At 33.7% G+C, this 14,337-nt stretch overlaps 2 protein-coding genes across 7 annotated transcripts in view; one reads left to right on the forward strand and one right to left on the reverse strand.

Moving 5' to 3' along the window:
• LOC5578216 (ribonuclease P protein subunit p25-like protein) overlaps positions 1 to 14,337 on the forward strand; it is a 259,804-nt gene that overhangs the window by 178,555 nt on the left and 66,912 nt on the right. The gene's annotated exons all lie outside the window — the stretch shown is intronic.
• Positions 1 to 14,337, reverse strand: part of LOC5578213 (aromatic-L-amino-acid decarboxylase) — a 57,003-nt gene that overhangs the window by 41,625 nt on the left and 1,041 nt on the right. The window lies entirely within an intron of this gene.

Consider the following 14,337-nt stretch of genomic DNA (forward strand, 5'->3'; position numbering starts at 1 on the left):
GTAATAACTTGAATGTCTTAACATTTTGAAAAGTTTTTTTGTGTTTTAGCAGTAAGATATAGCTTATATCTTGATGATAAAACATTCAAAAAGATTAAAAATGTAGAAGTTATTCGATTTTTGCATATAGCCAAATAGGGAACCACTATGGCCATAACTGGTACACTTTCCTTATATCATTTTTCTAGATTGAAATGAAATGAAATTCATAGTTCAATCTACATGAATACTCTCCGTGTAACAGAGAGGAAAACATAAAACGGAATGCAGTATTAGACTATTAATCAATTTCGACTGAACATGTTGTGCTCGAAACTTCCCTGAACAGTCACTGTATAGCTTGAAAGAAGTGACTATCAATAAAAGAATATATAAAAAAAAACGATTCCTCTAAGAAGTCAAACAATCTAAGAAGTGAAAAAGGCGCCACTTCCGATTATACCGACTGAACATCCCATACAAAATTTAACTTCAACACGCTTGTTTTTGGCACGGAAAAATGCGCTGAACTTTGTATTCAGAACTCTCCTCATGAGATTGGATCCTGTCCACCTCTAAATCCGGCACGAGAATTTGCGGAAAATTGTGAAAACCCCGGGAGATTGAAACTACCTGTAGTAACTAAGGAATACTGATGTGTCGTCGGGAATTTTGAGACCATTTGAAAGTAAACAACTATACCAGAGGAGAAGAAAATTGCTGCTACCAACCTCTTAGGGTATTCCATACCAGATAATTTCCAATACTTGCAACCTGAATGAGGCATGGAAAAACCCTGCATAAGGGGTAAAGTACCTCAAATAATATCTCATGTCTATTTTACAGGCATCAAACTGATTATTGGATCAGGTATTATAATACCATAATAATGCCTGAACTACTAATCAATACCTAAGGACTTTAACGTACCAATGTACAGTGGAAAAAAGGTGACAAACCTACGAAGAATTCTGTATATTCAAAACGCTACGAGTATCTGTATCTTATGTGAAAATGTCCAAGGAATTGAATGAAAGTGGTTTTGATGGCCGCACGGATTCCTATTTATTCTTAGGTTTTTAATAGGATCTCTCACATTATATGCGGTGTATGAGTTACTGAAATAACGATTTTTAGATGATAGGAATATAAAAATGGGAGAGCAAGAGTTGGACCTGATCGCATGCCCATTCCACCCAAAATCCCCATTTTTATCAAATTTTTCACTACACTTTTTAAATAAATTTTGGGGACGGATTATTAGAGTATGTTTAAAACTAACAATTGAACTTTAACACTTCACTTTTTGCAAAAAAAAAATACTAAAATCAATTTTTTTTTAGATTTTTCATATGATGGATCATATTATGCGGAAGGAAACTGTTTATTAGCTATTGACTTAAGGACCGAACGTAATGATAGCGGAACGGCAACGGAAAGGGGAACCGGTTCGCCAGTATGAACTATAACGCTTATCGACATCGCGTTGGTTCCCTTTCATTCGTTGACAGCTCAGTTGAAATGGTATGATTCATGGTGGCGAACCGGTTCCGCATTCCGTTGCCGTTCCGCTATCATTGCGTTTGGGCCTTTAACGTTTTCTAAACGGTAATAGCCTAGTGAAGAGAGGGCATGAATTTAAACTGATCGTACGGATCGGTGTCAAGCTCATTTTAGCCGAATTCTCCAATTTATCAGGTTTTCGATAGGAGGGCAACCAGCTCCGTCCCACTCGGGATCAGATTGGGTACCACTTCTAGTACTGCATTTGATCTCTTACAACAGCAAAAGGTACCCAAATTTGACAAATCGCTGTACACTTTTCATGGCATTCTAGATTTTGCTCTATTACCTTATGTGCCATAACATTTTGGGCAACTGCAAGGGACATGTAGGTCTTTATTGCGTCTTTGGGGAAACTGTTTATGAACTATTGAAATAATATTTCTAAGTGATAATAGTCTGAGCAACCATTGCCGAATTCGCTCTCATTTGAGTATGAAGCATGATCAAAGCAAGCGAAGAAAAACATCCCATCTCTTGCGGTCCGTGATCACCAATGTATCGCAAGTTGTAACAAGGCTGATAAATAGGAGCAGCGAACGAGAGCCCCAAAGAGAGAGCGATGATAAATTCAATTTTTCTCGCTTGTTTACCGTTGGGATAGGCGTTTTACTTTACTGGCACGATAAACAATCCCCGAACATCCGAAATGCAATAGTGTCCCCCAGGTTTGGAGCTGGTTTAGAGAGGTTTAATCACGCACTGCTATCCCCCCGATCTGATCAAAATTGTAGCAGTATACGATAAAAAGATGTCCGGTTATTAGGCCGAATGCCGTTTGACGGAACGCCATTTGGCCGAACGGGTAGTTTGGCCGAATGCCGTTTGGCCGGATTACGACAAACAACGCTGATGTATAGGATTCATAAGTGTGGCACAGTAACTGATTGTGTCGATTTTTGTGATTTGTTAATTTGTGTCTGGGTTATCAACGGTGAGCTATTGTTACAAATGTTTTTAATAATTTCATCATACAATTTTCCTTCTTGATACATAGGCTACTCTTTCGCGTTATACCGGTTTCATTAGGGGGAGATCCCCCAGTGCCGGATAGCACCCAATACCGGACAAAGTCGAAACATTGAGAAATCATGGTCCAATCAAGGTGGTGTGTTAGTAGAAAAGAAAGCTATTATATAGACTAATGTTTGTGTAGAATAACACATCCTTGAAATATGCATCCCTTTTTAAAAAAGTAGAAAAGTTTGGAAATCTTAAAAAAATTGACGTATTTTCTTAAATTTGAGCCTTTTTAGTAATTATTTTGAATATGAAAAAATACTTTGGATCACGCAAGCATGATCGAACATAATCCTAATTTGATAGTATGAATGTATTTTGTACCATAATTGAACTAAATATGGACAACTTACAATTTTCGTTAAGCACCTACTGTCCCTCAGTTTCGGACAGCTTGATTTGTTATATGATATCTCTGTAATTATTGCGTCAGTGTCTCAAAATACTTTAATTTTTCATGGGTTCCGTCGATCATCAAACATGCAATAAAATTAAGAAGAATGAACATTCAGAACAACATCGTAAAATGTGCTATTTTTCATCATATATGGAAAAGGTTTTTGAAAGGCATCTTGCAAACTAAGAGAGACTCAAATTACTCTTGTAAATTTTTCATATGCATTGAATTATTAACTATTCCTATAGTTCAAACATTGAATGATGTTTAAATTTGCAGAATTCGAGGCATTTCCAGATCGTGTCCGGTATTGGGTGCCACCTTTCAAGATCGATCAATTTGGTACTAAAATACATCATCAAAATGCATTGTCAAAATTCATATTTATATTTTCAAATTTATTTTTGTACACTATAAAAATGATAATATATATCATAAAACACGAGCCCATAAAATCAAAAGTTTTCGAATTATGAATTTAGTGGCTTAAGTGTCCGGTACTGGGGGATCTCCCCCTACTATCGGCAATAATTTAGGTTATATTTGAATTGGGGATTTTACTTTCTTTAAATCATAGGTAGTTGTTTGTAGTTATACTGATATAACGATTATTTGCATTACACTTGCTGAAATTTTCATAAGAAATTTTTTCTTCTTTTGATCATAGGCTGTTCTTTAAAGAGTATGTATTTTTCATAGTTATTGACATCAAGGCGTATATACGTTCATAAAGAGACTTCTTCAAAACATATTTTTTAGCACAAGGAGTAGCTTAGGTGTGATGCCATTCTCCTCCAAGATTAAGAGTGCAACGTGTAAAGTGAACTCTGCACCGTTGCTTGCGTATAACAGGAAACCGAACGACTCGATGAACACTTTCGTCAAAGAAGTCACTGTTTCTCCGTTGTGAGTTCTGGTTGCTAGAACTATGATATATTTTACTTAAATAGTACGATTCGAGGGATCGCATTATTCCGGTCAAGCAGAAGGACGAATAAGTCTGCTTCCTTCAAAGGACATAATCGTCCACTGGAAGCATTAACGTGTCGGCGTGTCGGTGTCAAACTAACACTAAAGAGCTAATTATTTGTATATAAATGAAGGTTTATTCATCTTTCAGAATAAGCTGAATAAATTCTTTAAAATTCAGCTTTGAAATTCGTTACAAATGCATGCTAACACAGATAAAAATATTTAAAATTCCAATGTAGTGTGAACTAAGGCACAGGGTAAAAATAAACCAAATTCATCTATTGTTACAGTATTTCGTTTAATTTTCAACTAAAATTAAATTTAAAATACATTCGATTGAAAAATAAGCGATTTATCGTTGTCATTTCAGTTTATTTTGATGCTCCAAATATGTACATGAAAATAAACTTAAATTTACAACATATTTTTAGCTGTGAACTGTAGTTCACTATTGTTTTCAATTTAGGCCAAACGGCATTCGGCCAAATTACATTCGGCCAAATGACCCGGAACCCGATAAACAGTCTCTCATAATGTGCTGCATATTATGATAGTAGAGAGCGATACGTGAGAGATTCTCTCAATTTTCTCAGGATTCAATCCCTGAGTCTGAGTAAGTGAGCACAGGAGTTAAAGCTGTCCAAAACTTTAAATGACTCTAGATATGTTGTCTTTCGATAAAGTATTTCCTAACTAACTCCAAACATGATTGCACAATAAGTCGAGTGTAAACCCTATCCTAGTTTGTATTTGCAAATAATGTCCATCAATATGGCATACAAATAAGCTCTAATTTAAACTTCATGAAAATATTTGTAAACATACAAGTAACTGTAACACTACTGATTTTCTCGACGAAATGGTTTCAAATTTTCAGAGAAGATGCTGATATTCAAGCATGTTTTGAATGCTTATTACAAACGTAGTAGATACTTGGTTGGTTCACAATTTGATAATGATGTAATGTTAGACAATATTATGAAGCATGTGATTATTAAGGCGATTCGAAATTTAAAAATGTATGAAAATCCAATCTCCCATATCTTCCTTACCATATTTACCATAAAGGTAGTGTTCTGTGAAATTTTCATGGATAAATTTTGAAATATGTTCCAAACATGTTAGCACTGTAATGTAACTACAAAATTTCATACCATTGTGTAAACTCATTCTTAAAACCTTAATGGGGATGTTGCTGCAGAAACAAACCCCTTTTGAGCTAATTTTGTTTGGTATTTTTGTAGTGTTTGCAGGTCCGCTAAATAATAGCAAACAAACTCACTCCTATCCGTCGGATTGAATTACTCTTTTCAGCAAATTTCTTTATCATATCTGAAGAACAAGTACTTAAGTTTGTACTTACATTCTAGTACTAACGTGCTTGGAACATTTTTCAAAATTTCTCCATAGTAAATTCCCTACAAACCTACGTCGTCTTTGGGCACCTTCAAATCACCACCTAGGAAGCTGAAAATTCCACAAAGCAATTTTTATGGTAAAGATGGTAGGGACGATATGGGAGATTGCATTTTCAAATTTTGAACTGCCCTAGTGAATATCCCTCCCAAAATAGCACAAATCCTTCAAATCACGATAACTTTCTATTCCCTCGTTATAATATTTTTAAATTCACGTAGAAGATGCTTCAATAGTATATCTTTCGAATGATAGGTGTCTAATTTTTGGACATTTTTATTGTTAACAACGATTACAGGCACACCGTGCGCATATTATAACAATTACACAAATTGAAAAAGGGGGAAATTTTGGTGTGATTTTTCCCTAGTTATCCATCAAATTGAAAAAAATTCCAATACTTATCACTGAATTTAAATAAAAATATTTTTAGAATTGAAAATCTTTCAAAATATAATGTATGAGCATTTAGAGCAAAAAATGCCCAAAAGTTGTTCATAGCCAGATTTCAAAGATCCACTTTTTCCAAATAATTGGGTTTCTGGAAACTCCTCTTGGTTATGGCTTTGATATGGATCATTTCCGGTTGAGCCGTTAGTTTTAACGATTTTCTATAACGTTATTAGAAAAGATAAAGAGGTTTTGTGCCCTTTTGAGAACGATTTCAAAGAAAATCACTCAAAGGGGTATTTCCCTCTAATTTTTTTGTTTATTAAATAAATAAATAAATAACTCATAGTAAACATAATGTGGACATAGTTGATATTTTTCCATAATTTTTACATCAAAATTCAGTTCAGTATAAAATAGAACCGTTATAAATATTTATCCTGACCGAAATTTAACTCTTTAATAAGACAATTGGTCTATCTCTTTAACTGTATATAATAACGATTTTCAAGAAATACCTAAACAAAAATTTGTTTCAGCGTGGATATTAGGCGTCATGAATGTTTCCAACTTATTTCCAATACAATCCTTAATTTCCACAAAAATACTCCAATGAAAACATTCAGATGGTTCTTTGTTCCACTAGCTTCAGTCTTATGACACATTCCACGCACATCTACGCCAAGATATCAAAATTTCAAACTCTGAAATATTTCCAAAGCTATGCAGAACATGAAAAACAATATGTTAAACTGTATAAAAACATAAATTTGATTGAAAATACCATAAAAAACATTCCTGAAAAGTTGTATAAAGTTGATATAATTTATTGGTGACAAATTGAGACATTTAACAACATTTTTTATAAAAGTCCTGTATCATAGTTTATCAAGTGTAATATGACTGTCTTATCCGTTAACAAGAAGGTATTAGATGACCTTGTTGTGTGCGGGTTTAATTGTTTCAAACGAAATATTGTTTATTTGACAACGTATTTTTTTTTTTCAAATAGTCACATTATTATGCTGTCGCGTTGCGAAAATTGCCTAATTTTTGACGTTGTAAAATAAAAACTTCTTATAGAACTCTTATATTTTGGATTCTCTTCCTACTCGTCAAGATACGTGTTTTCATAAAAACAGTTTTAGAATCGGACCATTCTTCGAAAAGTTACACTAGGTGCAAAATTATGGTGTCGCGTTACGTTAACTTTAGTCGTAAATTTTCAGGATAAAACTACAAATTTCAAAATGCTCGTTCTCAGCAATGCTACAACCGATTTTCGAAATTTTTGGCTTTTAGTAGAAGGCGATAGTTACACTAGCTTTCAGCGTTGGTGCCACCCCGCTGAAAACTTCCCCGTTTTTGTGAGATGTGAGTATGTCTTTTTCTTCTTGTTTTTCACTAAAATCTTATCAAGTAGCTCTGGTTTTTTAATGAACTAGTAGGCTGACCCAAATCTTATCAGACAGGTGCCGGAGAGCCGGAGAATACTTGACTCCGATGGTAAACAACGTGGTTATCCAGCGGATAATTCGGAATATTCGTAAAAATGGTCAATTCATGAAAATAATCCAATACAGCAGTGTTTTTTTTTTCAAACTCATCAGTATTCCTTATTCTAGATCGCAGTAGATTATTTGAATTGTTAATCGAACTAGGTGGTCACAAAAATGGCCTCAGGTAGATCCGGAACATCCGTAAAAATGGCCACTTCGTGAAAATCATCCTAGATCACTGCGGTTTCTTTCTAAACATATCAGAAATAAATTATCAAACATAACGGATGATTGGGATTATTCATGGATATAGGTGGCCATTATAAAGCTCTAGGAGGATCTGGAGCATCCGTAAAAATGGTTATCTCGTAAAAATCAACTTAAACAAACGCAGTTTTTTTTTTTAGATCTTACGGATGTCTTGGCATGACATTTGTCGATGTTGACAAATCATTTATGTTGTTTAATAACGAATTTGATTTATTTTGCAATAAACTTCAGTGATCAAGGTGGTTCTTAGACATAAACAATTCAAATAATACGTGCATTACAAATTATATACATTCTATAATTATGATTTTTGAGGTGTTTGAAAAAAAAAACGCACGATGGTCTAGGATGATTTTTACAACATCTACACACGTCTTGCCCAGCCGATTAAAAAAATCGAATATACATCGGATTATTTTTCGCTAAAGATCAGTATTCAGTCCATATTTTCACAATCTTAAGGTTTAAAAATATTCTTTCGGTAAAGTTTTTTCCAAACATTTTGTATGAGCAGATTTGAGTCACAAAACGGGATTTCTGTAAATTTTAGTATGAAAAATAGCTTAAAAGTGAAAAAAAAAAATCATCGATAGAATGTTTTTAAACCTTCTGATTATGAAAACGTAGACCAAATACGAATCTCTAGCGAAAAAAAAATCCGCTGCACATTAAATTTATATAATCTCCTGGTTCAGACATAGCGTGCTACACTCTAGAACGTAGTCGGAAACATCATCTCCAAAGAAGATAAAAAAGACAGGTAAAAAATTTAACCCAAAAAAAAGTGCAATTACCCCAATGTACAGCAGCTCTACAGATTTTTCGGTCCATCATTAGGAAGCTATTATAATCTTCTACACTGAAACAATATTTATTCTTAAAATACTTAAAATACTTTTTAATCATTTTACCCATTTATTAGATGCATTAACTTCACTGTGTTACGGAATTTCAGCTAGTGCCGACAATCATAAACGTCTGCTAGTCGACATCACCGGAAGCATACTTTTTAAAGTACCGTAATTCGGGGAGAAGTTGATCATTCCCGTACCCACATGTATAGAATGTTGCTATGACACGATTTCAATTACCGTTAAGTTACCAGTCACCGTGCGGCCTCCATTCACCGTGCACATATACAAATTCCTACAGAATATTCATACAATTTTCACAAATTATTCTTTTGTCAGCAAAATAAGATAAAACTGATGAAATGAAGTAGTTTTCATCACAAAGCATTTTGAAAAACCTGGTTTATGTAGTCAAAATCATGTAACTTCTGTTAGATAATGAGATTTTTCATCACTCTTAGTAGAAACGCCAAAAATTCACATTTTCCATTTTAACGATAGAGTATGAAATTTTTCAAAATTTCAACGAGTTTTCACTGTGGATACTGTTATTAGGATTATTTTCATCGTACGAGCAATGATATTTTATGTAAATTAGAATTTTTATTGTGTTTCAGTCGAAACCCAAATGCACGGTGAATGGATCCTTTTCAATATATATGGTTCCTATTCCCGTGCATAAGTGTAAAAGGCTTGAAATTATTCGGTTATATTAAATTTATTATTATGTTGGATTTAAACTACTTCATATTTAGTTTTCGAGTGAATATGGAATGGTTTGGACAATACAGTCAAACCTCTTATAACGGTTTTAATGAAAAAATAATTATTTAGGCAATTTTTAATTTTTTTTTGGTTTTTATTGTAAATGAAGATTTGAATACTCTTAACAGGGTGGCCACCGAACCGAGAAAAACGGGAAAAGCGGGAAAAAGACGGGAATTTGAATCCACCGGGAAAAAGACGGGAAAAACCGGGAATTTGAGGTGGTCACCGGGAAAATCGGTTTTGAACGAATATCTTTGAGCGCTAAACTTACAAATCGTTGAAAATTGTTTATTCAAAGCTGTTATGGTTGATTGTATTGTAATGAAGCATCTATGAATTTGTACAAATAGGGCAATCGCTTTGACATGTTCCTCTCTGATAAATGATTATGTAATATTTTGATCTGCGATGCGAAAATGATACAAGCAATCGAATAATATCCGCGAAATTGAATTGCTAAGCTATTTAAAACAATTATTTTTCTAGAAAATTTTGCTTCTTATTAAATATTAATGATTTGATTATAGACTAGACTATTCTTAAAAATGTTTTATTTTACCAATGGTTAACGATGTTTTGATTTACTTTTCATATTTCCTCTTACTGTCAGGGATAACATTTTTTGGACTCTATAACTTATTTAACTTACAGTTTCACATCAAAGTTGAAAAACTTAAGAAGATTTAAGCACTTAAAAATATTGCATTGAAAATAAGTCCAGATGTTTTTGAAAACAATCCTTTATTTATAAAAGCTTGTAATATGAAATAAGCTAGCTAATCGACTAAAAATAAATAAAGTACTACATGCTTTTACTTGTTTGGCTTCGTTTCATTTTCAAGATATGAGCCAGCCTTGGCCGGTAAATCTCTCAAATAAAGTTATTTATCTATCCTGTTTTTCATCATAAACTTATTTGGTTTAGAAAACCTTTCATTCTCATGAAGAAAGAATTGAAGGATTAGAAGTTGTGGAAATATCTTCAACCTCATTAACTGTTTGGGACCCTGGATGGTTTATTTTGGCATCTGAGGTTTTTGTCGGCCAATTGTTTTGACAGTAAGATACACCTAAGCAAGAAGCATATTGTTTGAAAATATGGGTTCAGTAGCTTTAAAAAAAGCCAACCAAAGTGAGCAAAAACTGACAAAAATCTCCTAACTAGCACATATAAAAACCGGGAAAATACTGAAAAATATACCGGGAAAACCGGGAAAAAAGCGGGAATTTGAAAATTGGATTTTGGTGGCCACCCTGTCTTAAAAATGAGTACGCACACTACTAGCAACATAGTTGCCCCACCAACAACGTTTCTTCAAGATACAAAATTAAATCATGACGAAATCTATACGCACGGTGAATGGTGCACTAGGTGCACGGTAAATGGTGACATAGAACGGTACGAGGCGACCTTAACATGACATTTTAAAACATAATTTTTGAGTAACTTTTGGTTACGCATCACTAGTTTTAGATTTTTCCCTGAATTATTATATAATAGCACGCTACGTAGCGGTATTCTAGTACGCTCCAAATTATTTGGAAAAATTATATGATTTTTTGAAGTGCAAATTTTTCTTAAATGCACGGTGAATGGTAGCTTGACGGTATCACAATTTCTGAGTTGTGGCATTACCTGATAGCTACTCTTGATTTTCATAAATTCGGTTTGGCGTTCAAGTTAATTATTTCATGGAAAAACAGATTTTTTAGGAAATTTTTCATGAACTGTTGAAGGGTTCTTCTCCAAACAATCGTCTTTTTCCACGGATATACAAAGCTACAGTTTTAATAAACTGTTTCATACATTCCAGATATGTTTTGTGTACCCAGTTTCGAATTTGTATTGAGGATACAAATACATTTTTTTGGAGAAAAAATGATCTTTTTGCAAGAGGGTTGCTAATTTCAAAGAAAATTGCCTACCTTTAGGCGTTTAATGTAGTGTAATCTGTAATTCACAACTTTCAATTAAAAAATTACCCGATTGATCAATAAGTTGTAAGATTTTTAAGTCTTGATTCAGATTCAGAGACCCCAAATTTAGTGAATAGCATACTTCTTTATTTTAGGAAACCTATCGCAGTAATTGATCAACTTCACCCCGGAATCAAAAACACCACTTTTTGATCTCCTAAAATTGTTTTTGTTATTACGATAATAATTCATCAAAATTTCATTTATATAATTCGTTTGACATTCAACCAGTACAGGTTTTAAAAATATGTGGATGATAATACATGCATCCCACTAGGAATTATAGCACAGAATCGCTCAAAAGTGATCAACTTCCCCCCAGTTTACGGTACATCGTTGAAAGGTTTACATAATTTTATTTTATAATCAAATTCAATCACATTACCATGTGTCAAAATTCAAGATTATTCACTCCGTCATCCGAAGGTACTGTACCGGAAACATTCTCAAAATATCACAAAAACATTTTAATATTATTACAAAGAAATAAGTCAAATTTATTTGGTGACCCCAAGCGCAACCTCAATACTTCACCGAAACCGATAATTAATTTTGGCTAGTATCGCATCAAATTACTCCACTGTGGAGAAGAATGTCAAATGTCAAAAAACAATACGAAATATAGAGTAAAGTGGGGCAAAAGTTCGAGTGGGGTAAGAGTTTCTTATTAAGATTTCTAGCTCAATTCAAAACAAATCTTATAAATGTCATGGTGGTTCGAATGCTATTCAAGTAAGAGACTTTTACTCCAAATATCTTAAAAATCGATTGAGATTTGGAAAAGATATGGCTATTTGTTGTTTTTTGACGTGAATATTGTAATTTTTAGTCTAACTTTCGTTGCATGGAACCAATTGAAGATAAAATCTTTTTCAATATTTTATGTAAGGGCGTTTCTAGGCCTATCATAAGGTTGCTTTGAGGTGTATTAGTTTTTGCATAAATGCTTGAAAACAATTTTTGACCCATAGTGGGGCAAAAGTTCGAATCAGCGGGGTAAAAGTTTGACCCATGTATAAAATCACGGAAAAATTTGCAAATTGCCTAAAATCCACATATTATCTTCAAATTTGTTCAAATTTGTCTGATCGTGTGAAAACTGTCACCAAAAGTTTACATTTCCACTTAGTTTTGCGAAAAACTGCTATTTTTGAGTATCTTACAATTAACCCGGTTTTGGGCAGTTTTTTGCTGAAAATTTAGTGTGTATTTTTCGGCAAACTTAAGTTTACGGCTGGTGTAAAGTATGCCTGTCATAAAAGAATCGATATTTTGTGTTTTAGCCAGCGAACTTTTGCCCCACACTAGATTCGAACTCTTGCCCCACCGGTGGGGCAAAAGTTCGAATAAGACAACCAATTTTGAAACTGTTATAACTAAAAATGGGTAAATATTTTGACACAAGTTTGTTCAGCAAAATTATAGCCAATATTTTGAAGGTTCACTGTATAGTATTTGTTTTGTTTTAACTGCTATTGTTTTCCTGGAAACTTTGATTATACCACTAAGGTCGAACTTTTGCCCCACCTTACTCTACATTTTTTCCGAAACCTGAATGCAACTTTACCAATTTTGTCAATGAAAATAAGAAATGTTTTTTTTGCGTAACGCTACACCATTTGCAGAACCCTATTGGATGATGAACGTAACGCGACGCTCGAAAAATTAAATCAATGAGATTCTACAATTATTCAATATTTCTTTCCAGTTCAGAGTCATAATCTGGTTTTAATCAATACATAGAAGGATTGCCTAAAACAAACCCGGGTTCTAAAAAATATAGCAGAGCATATAGAGGATTATAGAGTGATGTTTGAAAAAGTGCATTTCAGCGATGGTGTCGCGTTATGAAATGCAACTACTTTTAGTTACCATATTTACAGTGTTAAGTTTCAAAATGAATGTCACAACATCAAGTACATTTAATATGCAAAATATAAAAGCTGTTTAATCACATGGTCACAAGGCATATTTCAGAGAACAGGCCTCATTTGATAATGAAAGTCGATTCCTCGCGGTGTCGCACAGTGCGTTGCTCCATAGACAAAAATCAAATTTCAAGTTATTTTATCCGACGATAATAAGTATCCACAAGTGTTTATAGATAACATCCGTGATTGGAACAAGTATTTATAAGCTCTACAAAGCACTAGCACTACTACAACAAGCGTCGAAAGTGACAGTTGTCGGAGTTGCAGAAAAAGTTAATTTTGTCGCATGTTTCCAGCATTCTCATTCAACTCTTACGGAGAGTTTTGAAACAAATCTATTCAATCAAAATCTATAAGAGAACATGGCTGAAGGTTGGTAAAGTATGTTTGATGGGATAACAACATCAATTTCAACTTTGAATATGATAAATCCGCACGTTGAGTAGGCTAACAAATCAAACATATGAAATACTAACATGTGACTTTGTTTATCGATTCAAAAAAGTTCCACCGAGTTCCGCCCTAAATCACGCACAGACATGTTCCTTAGAGTGTCATCTAAGAGGTCTAAAAGATTCAGCTGCAACTCCCTGCTACTCTTTGAGATTTTTGTCAATTTTTAGGTATACTCCTTAACCCGCACAAATATGAAAATGAGTTGTTTGTGATTAAAAATCCGAAAATCTTGTAACGCTATGTGATCTTGGCTCAACCAGACATTAAAACAGAGCAAGTTTATATTTGAAACTAGTGGTCCCGGCAAACTTCGTCTTGCCATCAAGTAGGCTGTTGAGAAACGCCTTGAAACGCCCCGTGCAAAATGGAAGCTCCATTCACTCCTGTTTTTCCAACTTTCCCGTTAAATATCCTTTACTCTTTATATACACATACACGTCAAGAACGTAACTATGGAAGAATTTTCTAAATCCGATAGCCCGTTCTCAAGCCATTTCGTGACATACAAACACCACTCCATTTTTATTTATATAGATAATATAGTTTAATTGTAATTTGCAAAATTTAATTCAAATTTTATATAAAAACTGAAAAATTAAGAAAAAATGCGATTTTTTAGCATAAAGGCGTATAAGTCACTTTTGCAGCTACAAATGAGAAGAGACATATTTGGAAATGGCTTCTTACATCATTATGGGCAATACAAGTAAAAGTTGCAAGGGTTTTCTTGGAAAATATTGAAATTGGTGCTTGGGACAGTTTTGCGATTATGCGTATATTATATGTCATTTATACAAATTGTAGCTCTTTTGACAAGAAACAACTTTCCCTTCCATTCCAAGGTGCTC

This window comes from Aedes aegypti, chromosome 2, assembly GCF_002204515.2.
Source record: "Aedes aegypti strain LVP_AGWG chromosome 2, AaegL5.0 Primary Assembly, whole genome shotgun sequence".
NCBI classification, from domain to species: domain Eukaryota; kingdom Metazoa; phylum Arthropoda; class Insecta; order Diptera; family Culicidae; genus Aedes; species Aedes aegypti.